Genomic DNA, 13,676 nt, shown 5'->3' with positions numbered 1-13,676 from the left:
GTGTGCATCATGCTCTGTGTTAATTACTTTATATACCTATCTCATTTACTCTTCATGTATGATGTAGATTTATTGTCCCCATTTTTTAAATGTAAATTTTTGGATAGAGGGAAAATTGAGGCTCACAGTTTAAGAGATTTGAAAACCCATATTCTTATATTTCATCCCATCTCTATACAGAGTCAAATTCTTCCATGGAACTTTCTTACTCCTTCCTTGACCATCTTGATCCACCATGATTTCTTCTTCTGCACTTCTCTAATGCATATTACCGATATGCCAATTTCACACCTATAACTTTTTGCCATGTTGATTATATTTGATTCATTAATAAGTAAGCATTTATTGAATAGCCACCATGGAACCCCACTAGGCAATAGGGATACACAGATGAGTGACACAGTCCCCGCCTTCAGGAGTTAAAATCTAGTTGGGGAGACAACCCCATTAGCAGTTTACTCACACCCTAGTGAATTCTAGGATTAAATCACTCTCTATACTTCTGTCTCCCCCAGGCTAGAACACTCCCATTTTAGTTCTCAGGCCAAAAAAAAAAAAAAAAAAAAAAAAAAAAAATCCTAACAGTGAGCCCAAAAGTAGCAAAACTAAGTTTTAAGGGAAAGGGTAATTTTTTAAATATTTATTTATTTTTGAGAGAGAGAGAATGAAAGCAAGAGAAAAGCAGAGAGAGAGACAGAGACAGAGACAGAGAGACAGAGAATCCCAAGCAGGCTCTGCACTGTCAGTGCAGAACCCAATGTGGGGCTCGATTTCACGAATGCTGAAATCATGACTTGAGCCAAAATCAAGAGTTGGCTGTTTAACCAACTGAGCCACCCAGGCGCCCCAAGGGAAAGGGGAATTTTAATTAATGAATTACTGTAACACATACTCCATAAGCTTCAAAGCTCCTTCACAGAGGAGGTAATGATTGACTGAGAAACTTAAATTTTTCTAAGTTAATAGAACCCGTCCCAGGCAGAGGGGATTTGAACCAAGCTCCTAGCCTCATGGCAATTCAAAATGGCTGGTGACATACTGTTTTAACCCATCCCACAGTAGGGGGAAAAGGTCTTACTTATCATTTGCTGGTAACTAGGCATGGCTTCAGGAACAAAACTATTTCAGCCACTGTTCTAGCCAGTTATGCTACTAACAACGTATTCCTAAGGTAGTCTGCTTGAGTGCAATGATAACTTTCCAATAGGTGGTAAAGGTCCACAAAATAAAAGTTATGTGAGCAATGTCTGGTATATAGAAAAATTTCTGCCCAGCTCTGGTCTCTTCCTGGTTCTTTTAGTCAAGTCTGGATCTTGCTCTCTAGCAATGTTAAATTCCATTTTTTTCCCTTCAGTTTCATGTTCTAGGATACTGAGTCAATCCAATTTAATGAACGCCTTCAATGTGCAAAGCAATATGGTAGATACTTAAAGGAGATAAATATGAATAAGAGAGGATTCCTGCTTCAAAGAGTTGTGAGTCATGTAAATAATCTAGAATATGGACCTGGTAATGTCATGTTCTTGGGCAAGTAGTTTTGCTCTCAAGAACCCTATAAATGAGCCAGATATATGACCTAGTACATTCCACCCATACTATAAGATAAAAATCACTGCCATCTTCAAGGTACTGGACTGGGCTGTGTTAATGACTAGGTATACTAATAGGCTTGTCCCAGAAATGAACATTGCAAGCATTTTCTGAAGTGGAGCCGAATTCAGACAGAGGATCTCTTGGTCTTACCATGTAATCTGAGAAAGAGAGAGGTCAATCCTTGTTATTTCCTAAGGTATTCACCCCATATTCTTCCTAGAAGTGCCCTCAAGGAATATTTCAACCCAAGCCTCATACCACCTATGAAGCAACAGATGAGGCAGGTAAATAGATTCTCTCTAAAATGCAGAACGTGGGGTTAAAGGAACTGGAATTTACTGAGCATCTACCGTGTGTTACACATATCATATCTCATTTAAAGTTCATGTTAACACTGTGGAGTATCATTGCCCCTATTTCACATCTGAGGAAACTGAGGTCCAGAGAGGTTAAATAATTTGTCTAAGGTCACATAGTTAGTAAGTGGTATTGATTCAACTTGGAGAATGGCACTGGATGAAGTGCTAGTTAAGCAATCTATTAGGGGCACCTGGCTGGCTCAGTCAGTAGAGTATACAAGCCCTGCGTTGGGCATAGAGCTTACTTAAAAAGAGGGGGGTGCCTGGGTGGCTCAGTCAATTAGGGTCCAACTCTTGATCTTGGCTCAGGTCATGATCTCATAGTTTGTGTGTTCAAGCTTTGAGTTGGGCTCTGTGCTATTAGCACAGAGCCTGCATGGAATTCTCCCTCCCTCTCTCTCTGCCTCTACTCCACTCATGCTCTTTCTCTCTCTCTCTCTCAAAATAATATAGAAAGAAAGAGAGAGAGAGGAAGGAAAGAAAGAAAGAACGAAAGAAAGAGAGAGAAAGAAAGGAAGGAAGGAAGGAAGGAAGGAAGGAAGGAAGGAAGAAAGAAATCTGTTGGATTCTGGTTGTACCAGGGATCTATCATGGCTAAGTGATGTTTCAAATTATCAAACTGCTCCAAAACCATGGACAGGAGGCCCCTTCACAGCAGGCTGAACTCCAGGGAGACCTAGACAATGCCTGAAATTCAATTGCACCAAATCCTTTTTGGTGTCCAATATTAAGTTTTGTGCATTTTAATTTTAGGCTGCTTCCATATTAGAAATGTGTTAGAAAAGTAGCCTTAAAGCAAAATAACTCACACCAGGGAAACTCCTGCTGAGTTGGTAACACTCTGAGGGGTAAAGATCCTTGAAGCAGAGGAGGGCAGGAGCAGGAGAATATAGAGGGCACTTAGCCCTGAAAGCTCTGAAGATCTGGAAGGCCAGATAAAGGGGTCAGAGGGGTAGCCCCACAGCTTGAGATCATTACAGTCCAGGGTTGCATAAAAAGGAGTGGGAAGGCAGGGAATAGTTTTGGTCAGGCTGCCAAAGTCACTGAACCAAAGCTCGGTCTCTGAGTTCACTGACCCTTCCCACTCAGCAATTTCCACAGGTAAGTCCAAAGGAGAATTACTTCAGGAATCTGATAATTTAACTCTGCTCTGCTGATAGAATGGTTTCATCACCAAAATTGGAAAGAAAATGGGTCAATGGTGATGACATAATTTATTGATGAGGTCAACTTATTTTTCTGCAAGGAGCTTGGCAGGAATTCTCTAAAACAATAGACAATCCCCAAATCGTTTATATCTAACTTTGGGATTTAGAGTGGCTCTTGGCAGTAGTAGCATTCCTCATTATGTTTAACTTGGGTTGAAAATCAAAATGTGTAGTCTTTGGGAATGCACTGATTAATGAACGAGGGGAACAAAGAGGAACAAGTTGGTTATTTAGAAGTTGCCCTCGATGATCCATTGATAGTCATAAATGAATAATTCACAGAAGCTGGTTCTTTGTTAGAATCTGGGAACAGAGCCTCAGCACTAAACTAGGGTGGGCAGAAAGATTCATTGGACAGAAGATTTCTGAAATCTTTCTATAGCTGATTTATGCCCTTTCAGAGAGGAGGGTTTTTTTTTTAATATTTATTTATTTTAGAAAGAGAGAGTGTGAGCGTGGGAAGGGCAGAGAGAGAGGGGACAGAGGATCTGAAGCAGGCTCTGTGCTGAGAGCAGTAAGCCCAACGCAGAGCTCAAACCCACAAACCTGAGATCATGACCTGAGCCAAAGTTGGACACTCAACAGACTGAGCCACCCAGGTGCCCCGAGAGTTTATTTTCTTTTTCTTTCTTTCTGTCTTTCTTTCTTTCTTTCTTGCTTTCTTGCTTTCTCACTTTCTTGCTTTCTTTCTTGCTTTCTTAATGTTTATTTATTTTTGAGAGAGACAGAGACAGAGCATGAGCATGAGCATGAGCAGAGGAAGGGCAGAGAGAGAGGGAGATATAGAATCTGAAGTAGGATCCAGGCTCTGAGCTGTTAGCACAGAGCCCAATGCAGGGCTCAAACTCACAGACCGTGAGATCATGACCTGAGCCGAAGTCAGACACTTAACCGACTGAGCCACCCAGGTGCCCCGAGAGGAGTTTATTTTCAATCTTTGTTTTCCTTTGGCATTTAAAGTCCCTTCTCAGAAGAAAAGTAAATTCCCTGCTGTGGACTAGGGCCAGGTATGTAAGGTTTGTCAGTTTCATCTCTGTTTACAGGCCTATTAACTTTAAGGTGGATTTCCTCAAGGCTGAATGTCTAATGATGGTGTTTTCACCTTTCTTTTGGAGGGCCTTGAATTTCCTAAACTGACTTTGAGAAACTCAGATATTTATTTTATAAGTAGTAGATACAGATTTTATGTATCCATCACTCACGTTATCTGTGCAAAATCAAGAAAATATACCCAAATGGATGCAAACTTAGGGTACCAGTCCCTTACATACAGCAGATAAGGAGGGTTCCTTGATGGTTTAAATGCAAGACACATCTGGAGCACTTCATTATGAGGGGGAACCTACTCTGGAGTTTTTTGCCACTTGAAAATGGGATAGGACCACTTTAAGAGTAAAGAAAGTTCTGGGGTGTCTGGGTGGCTCAGTCGGTTGGGCGGCCAACTTCGGCTCAGGTCATGATCTCACGGTTCGTGGGTTCGAGCCTCATGTCGGGCTCTGTGCTGACAGCTAGGAGCCTGGAGCCTGCTTCGGATTCTGTGTCTCCCTCTCTCTGACCCTCTCCCATTCATGCTCTGTCTCTCTGTGTCTCAAAAATAAATAAACATTAAAGAAATTTTTTTTTAAAGAGTAAAGAAAGTTCTTTTTTAAAAAAAAATTTTTTTTAAATGTTTATTTATTTTTGAGACAGAGAGAGACAGAGCATGAATGGGGGAGGGTCAGAGAGAGAGGGAGACACAGAATCCAAAGCAGGCGCCAGGCTCTGAGCTGTCAGCACAGAGCCCGACGCGGGGCTTGAACTCACAGACTGTGAGATCATGACCTGAGCCGAAGTCGGACGCTTAACCGACTGAGCCACCCAGGTGCCCCTAGAAAGTTCTTTATTAAAAACTAGATCCCCAGGGTGCCTGGGTAGCTTGGTTAAGTGGCAGACTTGGGCTCAGGTCATGAACTCATGGTTCGTGAGTTTGAGCCCCATGTCGGGCTCTGTGCTGACAGCTCAGAAGCCTGGAGCCTAATTCAGATTCTGTGTCTCCCCCTCTCTCTGCCCCTCCCCCACGTACTCTCTCTCTCTCTCTCTCTCTCTCTCTCTCTCTCTCAAATAAATAAATCTTTTTTTTAAAAAAAAATGCTTTAAAAAAAAAAAAAAGCCAGATCTCAAAGTTCAAAAGAGAAGAAAGAATTATTCTTTTCAAGGCTCAGTCCTTAGGACCGATTTTACTTTGCTAATTTATGGCATTTCCATACCTTGCTTAGGCTTTAGGCTGAGCCTGTATCTGCTGGTGGTGGGAGATAAGGGAGTACCTTTCAGAAAACCTGTCTTTCTCTTGGGTTCCTAGGGTCCTATTTGGACAATTTGTTCTAATAATACGATTTTATTCAGTCAGCACCTCCAGGTATTTATTGAGCATCTTTTATGCATGCCACCCTATCCTAGGTGCAAGAGAGGATGCAAAAAGAGAAATCTGATGAAATTTATAAAATGTTGTAAAAGGGTTTACACAAACGTGTAAAGGGAATGAAGGTGGCCTTTGAAGATCCTGTACTTGGTTATGTTGATTCACTTCTAGTATCTAGTAGGCCCAGTTTTAGCTCCCACATCCCAGGCCTGATTTACTCTCATGCATCAAAATTTTTGTTTCTAAAAGTTTAGGGCTTGTACCAATGATAGTACATGAGATGATATTGAGTTATATAGAACGTGATTTTAGGCGGTAAATGGACAAACGTAAAACAACAAAGAATCACATCATGAGAAAGTAATTCCCTTTGTAGTCTTCTTTGAAGCCTGGATTATATGTTCAGAGTGGCAAGGCCACTTAGAGGAAGTGAGGACTCTACCAGAGTGATACCGTCCTTGCATTCATCTCTCTGCCCTGCCTTCTGCCACACTGGCTCACAAACATCCTTGTAAGGTCAGCCCAGCTTTGATGCCTTCTGCTGCCCCCAAGCACTGAGGAAGGAGAAAGTGCTCTTACTGCCTTATTTCTGTCTCTGGAAAAGATACCTCTCCTCCTAGCCTGCAGTCCTTCCTCAACTGGGGCTGGTGGACTGCTGTTTTAGGGCACATAGAAGCAGACACACTACATCTGCTTCTGGAGACAAGCTACTTGCTAAGCTTCTGTCAGCTCTGCCACTGTCCCTCCACAGCCTTTCTAACCCAAGGTCACAGGTCAGCTGTGCTCTTAACCAGGAGTCTTGGCAAGAGTTTCAAGTCCCTTGGGACCCCTGGCTGGCTCAGTCAGTAGAGCATGTGACTCTTGATCTTAAGGCTTGAGCTCAAGCCCCATGTTGGGCGTGTAGCCTTCTTAATTTATAAACAAACAAACAAACAAATAAATAGATAAAAGTTCCAAATCCCTTCAGGAATCCTACTCTGTCATGTTAACTCAGAGCTTCGAGTCAATAGCTGGGAATTAGAGCCTCGAGTCAATAGCTGGGAAAGACACAGTGTCAGGGAGAAGGGCTGGGGCCTATATCCTGCCCATCCAAATATACTGAATCTATTGCAGCCTTGGCATCATCACAATCCCACTGGACTTAACCAGTTAGTTTACAGAGCCCCTGACATGGGAATTGAGTAAGGTATAGGTGTGAAGGCAGCTGGTAAACTCCGAAGCCCCAGAAAAATGTATATGATGATACTACAAAAGGTTTCCTAGCCCATTCCAGAGTTTAGTCCTTGGATCTCTTTCCTTTTCTTTATTCCTATTCTCCTTGGGTGATTTCATCTGTTCCCCTGGTTTTAATTATGATCTATAGGCCAGTAACACCCAAAATCCACATGTCTAGCTTACATCTCTCCCTAAAACTTTACTTTTTATTTTGAATGGATTCCTAGATATCTCATTTCAGTGTATACCAGAGATACTTTAAAGTAAACAGAACTCACCTCCTTCCTCACTAAGCCTTGCTCTTCCTTTAGAATTTAGCATCTGATTGGTAATTCCATCAGCCACACAGTCACCTGAGCTAGACACTGGAGAGCCTTCACTGATTTTTCCTTTGCTTCATCCCCTTGCATGCAAGGCCCTTAGGTCTGTTGTTTCTTCCCCAAACTCACTAATTCAGGTGCTCATTTTTCTTTCCCCTGTATGATTCTGCTTTAACTTAGATTAGTTTCTCTGGTCTCCTTGTCTCCAGATGTGTCACATCAATCTCCCCTCCACACATCTGCGAGCGTATTTGTAAAATTAAATCTGACCATTTGTTTCCCTTGTTTAAAACCCTTCAGCAACACTATGGGATATGATCCGGGCTCCTTAATCTGATATATTTAAGGCTCTCTCTGTCTGCTTCTTCTGACCCTTAGGGCCCTTCCTGCCCCCACCTTTGTTTCCCTCCTCATTACCTTTGCTATTGCTGGCCTTTAGTCTTAAAGGTGGTCTCCTTCTGTCGTCAACCTCCTGTCCCCACATAGATAATACTATTCATCATTTAAGATTCAGTTCAGACATCACTTCTTCCAGGAAGGAAGACTTCCCTGTCTAGTCCCATCCCCTCATCCATCAGGTGCTTACATATATCTTATATGTACCTCTATCAGTGCACAAACCTCATTTATTGTTGTTATTTACTATCTCTTATAATTACATTATACTTCTATGTCTCTTCTCCTGAACTGTAAGCACTTTGCAGGCAAAGACAATGTCTTTATATCCTCCATTTCTAGTATAGTGCATAGCATAAACTAGCTCCCCAATAATTGTTTGAATGATTGAAAGTCAGAAAAATATTCTTAGGTTTAAAAAATCTCTATTTAATAGGGCACCTGGGTGGCTCAGTTGTTAAGCATCTGACTTGGGGTCAAGTCAATTTCTCACAGTCCGTGGGTTCAAGCCCCACATCAGGGTCTGTGCTAACAGCTCAGAGCCTGGAGCCTGCTTCAGATTCTGTATCTCCCTCTCTCTCTGTTCCTCCCTTGCTCGTGCTCGCTCTCTCTCTCTCTCTCTCTCTCTCACTCTCAAAAATGAAAAAACATTTAAAAACAATTTTGTAATATCTTTAATAGTAAAAACAGAAAATATTAGCTAAACCTTAGTTACCTGGCATTCTCTTGCCCCAAATCTCTGAGCATTTTAGCTAGTGAACTAAATCAAATTTTCTGAATATATTTATGCCAAAAATTACATAGTGCCACTGCAAAAAGATATTCCTTAAACATGTCAGTGCCCAACTTGGTGATTACAGGTCTTGGCTTTTCCCCTTGTCTTGGCATACTGGGTCTCCAAAGAGCTCCAGCTGGAAGAGACACACACATCTCAGATAGTCTTCTCCCCAAACCAAGTGGGGGTCAGAGCTCTGGTGTGGCCACCTGGGGGCAGTGCAGACTTGCAGATGGGTTTCACAGCTGAGGTTGGGGAGCCCTACTCCTGAGCAATCCCAGTTTTGTGTGCTATTCTGTCCAGCAAACTTTCCTCCCACTTCCAGGGGACCTTAGCCAAGTCTGCCTTTGACTAGGCTCCCACTGAATTGGTAAGAGAGGGACTGGAATAGACAACTTCATAGAGCAGCATGCACACCCATACACACATATCCTGGAACATTTCCAGCTTCCAACTCCTGAGAGGCAGGTTAACAAATCAAATTAGAGGTTTCTTTAAGGCAAGAAACCTAAATACTTTAAAGGAAAGGGTGAAGGCTGGTGTTAAACACTGTTAACAGGTAACCCTTCGTTCCATGACATACAGTCACGGAAACACAGCATTTCTTAGTTTTCTAAATTAAATATCCTTGGCTCCCATCCACCAGTGGGTAGAAAATCCAAAACTCCAACCTTAGTCCTTTTTCAGGGGCTTATAGGTATTTGGGGAAACTCTCTAATCAGTGCCTGCCACCTTGGAGCTCTTTGCCCAGGACAATTGTCTATTCTAGGACATTTTCGCTAAGCCTAGCTAGGGGCATGGAGACTTCTGCTATGGCTCCCAAATAGCAGTGCCTTTGCTCACCTCCCTGAGCACACTCATCCCCATCACTCATGGTTCTACCATCCCAGGGGTCTGTGGGAGAGTAGGAGCAGGACCTGGCTGCACAAGGAGACTGTAGTGCCCTTTAGCACCATCAGCTCCAGAGCCAGACTCAGGAAATTCTCCTCCACCCTCCTTTAATCCTAAAAGCACTTCTTACTCTCAGAAAGAAAAAGAAAAAAAACAAAAAAAAAAAACCTTTTGTCACCTCTGAGACTCTGGACTGATTTCAAAAACAAAAACCTATTGAAGTTTATTTGTTTGTTTGTTTGTTTGTTTGTTTGTTTGTTTGTTTCTTGAGATGAGAGAAGTCCTGGTCTTCAGAACAAAAGGACCTGGTCATTCTTTTGGGATGGGGAGTATAGAGAAAGGTAGGAAAAATTCATTCTTTCACAAAGAACAAAAATAGCTGACACTACAGAAAATAAGACCGTAATTCATCAAGCAGTGTAGCCCATCAAACACTGAAGAAGAGCCTATCTCATACCTTGTTCCAGAGTGTGGGGCCTCTCCAGGAAGAGGCAGTAGGCCAAACTGTAGGTGGAGATCCATATTATCCTGTGCCAGGATAATATGCTTCAGATTGGAAGTAAGCTGCAAACAGGCTCTGCCATCTTCTGCTAGGTTCTGGATTAACCGGGGAGGGCGTTGCTGGTACATCCAGGTTCCAATTCCCAGGAGCTGGTCTGGTTTAGGCCATCTCATTTCCTGGTCTGAGGAAGGACTTTGAAGAGAGAGACAGAGACAGAGTATGAGCAGGGGAGGGGTAGAGACAGAGGGAGACATAGAATCTGAAGCAAGCTCCAGGCTCTGAGCTGAGGTGGGGCTGTAACTCACGAACTGTGAGATCATAACCTGAGCTGAAGTCAGACGCTTAACTGACCGAGCCACCTAGGTGCCTCTAAACTTTTTTTTCTAATGTTTATCCATTTTTGAGAAAGAGAGAGAGAAAGACAGTGTGAGTGGGGTAGGGGCAGAGAGAGAGGAAGACACAGAATCCAAAGCAGACTCCAGGCTCTGAGCTGTCAGCGCAAAGCCTGACACAGGGCCTGAACTCACAAACTGTGAGATCATGAGCTGAGGCAAAGGTGATGCTCAACCAACAGAGCCACCCAGGCGCTCCTGAATTTTACAGTCTTGATGCATGTCTTGCTTATCTCACCCTAGTCTGTCCACCGGCTGCCCCTGCCTGAGCTATGTGGAGCCCTTGTAGTTCAAGGGAAGTGGGGAGTGACCCACTATGTGTGAGACAGTTGATGGGACACAATCATCTCACCCTAACCTTGGGTGAGAGTTGGGGGCCCAGTATCCAGTATCCTGGCCTACCACTTCTCCCAGGCCCTCAGCTGGACTGTATTAAAGCTATACTTGTGAGGTGCATTGAGATCTCTGGGCATCAAGCCAAGAGTCCTTTGATTGATTTTTGTCATAGATGGAGAGAATTTGCTAACATAACTCCATTCATTAGGGTTCATAGAAAGATCACTATAGAATCTAGGTTGTTTTGATATGACTAAATCCACATCCTTCAGCATGGCCCATAATAAGACCAGCCCTTCACCACTTCATTTCATCCATATTTCTAGCCTCATCTCTGGCCATTTCCCCATGTACACTCTGCTCTCATCTCAGGAAACAATTTGGTCTGCCTGCTGTTTTCCAAGCATAACAAGTACTTTCATGCCTCCATGTCTTTGCTTGTGCTGTTGCCTTGCCTGGAATACCCTTTTTCTTCCTCTCTGTCTGATGAATTCTTTACTTATTTTGAAGACCCAAATCAAATGTCATCTCCTCTATAGTTTCCCCTGACATGTTCCCCTTAATGAATTTCATAACACTTCTGAAAGACCCATTTTCATGTAGTTGTTTCTTATGTGTCTCCTTATCAGATGGTGAACTCAGTGAATGGCTTGAGAACTCAAGGAAGAGCAACTCCTGATTTTACTTCCTCTCCTCTTCTTCTTCAACCTATGATTTCATTCATCTTTGTATCCGCAGCTCTTAGCATAATTCTGGGCACATAGGAAATACTTAACAAAGGTTTATTGACTATGATGAAAGCTGGAAGGCATCAGACAAAATGTGGTTGTTCTTTTATTTTCACTTTCTATTTCCCCTTCTCAGAAGATTGGTTACTGGTCCCAATTTCCTCTCATGATCATTTCTGTTCTTTCTGGCCTATGCATACCATTCCAATTTTACCTAGCTTTCCTTGGCTAGCTCTCCTAGTCTCAACACTCCACTCATGTATTCCATTGTTCAGCACATATTTATTAAACACCTTCTGCTCTGCAGGCACTATTCTAGGCACTGAAGATACAGCAGTGAACAAGATGGAGGGGATATTTTCATGGAGTTCACATTATGGTTGTATAACTTAGACTGAAACAAGTAAACAAACAAGATACAGGTATACCTTGGGGATATTGCAGAGTCAGTTCCAGACCACCACAATAAATGAATATCTCAAAGCAAGTCAAATGAATTTTTTGGTTTTCCAGTGCATATAAAAGACTCTTCATTGCAGTCTATTAAGTGTGTATTATGTCTTTAAAAAAACACGTACAGGGTGCCTGGGTGGCTCAGTCGGTTGAGCACCCAACTTCGGCTTAGATCATGAACTTGCAGTTTGTGAGTTTGAGCCCTACATTGGGCTCTGTGCTGACAGCAGCACAAATAATAAATAAAACATTATTATAAAAATAATCTCAAACATAAATAAAACATTAAAATAAAATAATTCAAAGAAATAATAATAAATAACTAATATATAAGTAAATAATAAAGATAAATAAAACATTATTAAAAATAATCTCAAAAATAAATAAAACATTAAAATAAAATAAAGTAATTCTACATGGACATACATTATTTTTTTTTCTTTTTTTTTTATTTTTCTTTTTATTTTTTTTTTAAATATGCTGCTCCTACTTTTTTTTTTTTTAATTATTTTATTTTATTTTTGGGACAGAGAGAGACAGAGCATGAACGGGGGAGGGGCAGAGAGAGAGGGAGACACAGAATCGAAAGCAGGCTCCAGGCTCCGAGCCATCAGCCCAGAGCCTGACGCGGGGCTCGAACTCACGGACCGCAAGATTGTGACCTGGCTGAAGTTGGACGCTTAACCGACTGTGCCACCCAGGCGCCCCTGGACATACATTATTAAAAAATATTTTGTCTGGTCGCATGAGTGTCTCTGTTGGTTAAGTGTCCAACTCTTGATTTCAGCTCAGGTCATGATCTCACAGTTCAGGGGATCGAGCTCCACTTTGGGCTCTGTGCTGACAGGACAGAGCCTGCTTGCTATTCTCTCTCTCCCTTTTGCTCTCTGCTCCTTTCCTGCTCACACGCCCATGCACACGGGCACGCTATCTCTCTCACTCTCTCTCTCAAAATAAAATAAATAAGGGGCACCTGGGTGGCTCAGTCGGTTAAGCAGCCGACTTCGGCTCAGGTCATGATCTTGCGGTCCGTGAGTTCAAGCCCCGCGTCGGGCTCTGTGCTGACAGCTCAGAGCCTGGAGTCTGTTTCAGATTCTGTGTCTCCCTCTCTCTGACCCTCCCCCGTTAATGCTCTGTCTCTCTCTGTCTCAAAAATAAATAAACGTTAAAAAAATTTTTAAAAAATAAAATAAAATAAATAAAATAAACATTTTGTTGCTCAAAGGATGCTAGCCATCATCTGAGCTTTCAGCTAGTCTTGATCTTTTTGCTGGTGGAGGGTCTTGCCTTGATGTCGATGGTTGCTGACCGATCAGGGTGGTGGTTGCTGAAGGTTGGGGTGGTTGTAGCAATTTCTTAAAATAAGACAACAGTAAAGTTTGCCACAATTGATTCTTCTTTCACAAATAATTTCTCTGTAGCATGCAATGCTGTTTGATAGCACTTTACCCACAGTAGAGCTTCTTTCAAAATTGGAGTCAATCCTCTCAAACCCTGCCACTGCTTTATCAACTAAGTTTATGTAATATTAAAAATATATATTTTTTTAATTTTAGAGAGAGAGAGAAAGTGGGGAAGAGGGGCAGAAGGAGAGACAGAGAGAGAGAGAGAGAGAGAGAGAGAGAGAGAATCTTAAGCAGGCTTCACACTCAGGGTGCAGCCTGACATGGGGCTTGATCCCATGACCCTGGGATCATGACCTGAGCCGAAATCAAGAGTTGGATCCTCAACCAACTGAACCACCCAGGCACCCCACTTTGCTAACCAGTGCAAGAGGCCTAGGTTTCAGCCTATTTCAGCTTTTGACATGCCCTCTTCAATAAGCTTAATCATTTCTAGCTTTTGATTTAAAGTGAGAGACATGTGATTCTTCCTTTCACTTGAGCACTTAGAGGCCACTGTAGGGTTATTAGTTGGCTTAATTTCAATATTGTTGTGTCTCAGAGATTAGGGAGGCATGAGGGAAAGAGGAGGGAAAGAGATGAGGGAACAGCCTGCTGGTGGAACAGTCAGAACACACACATTTATCAATTAAGTTTGCCATCTTATATATAAGCATGGTTGGTGGCCCCTCAAAATGATTACAACAGCAAAGATCACTGATCACAGA

At 42.3% G+C, this 13,676-nt stretch overlaps 1 protein-coding gene across 1 annotated transcript in view; it reads left to right on the top strand.

Annotated features, from left to right (window-relative positions):
* Nucleotides 1-13,676, top strand: part of LOC102964376 (agouti signaling protein) — a 160,690-nt gene that overhangs the window by 72,154 nt on the left and 74,860 nt on the right. The gene's annotated exons all lie outside the window — the stretch shown is intronic.

This window comes from Panthera tigris, chromosome A3 (assembly GCF_018350195.1).
Source record: "Panthera tigris isolate Pti1 chromosome A3, P.tigris_Pti1_mat1.1, whole genome shotgun sequence".
Taxonomy (NCBI): domain Eukaryota; kingdom Metazoa; phylum Chordata; class Mammalia; order Carnivora; family Felidae; genus Panthera; species Panthera tigris.
Note: the sequence above shows the minus strand (reverse complement) of the source record. Positions and strands in the feature narration are given on the sequence as shown.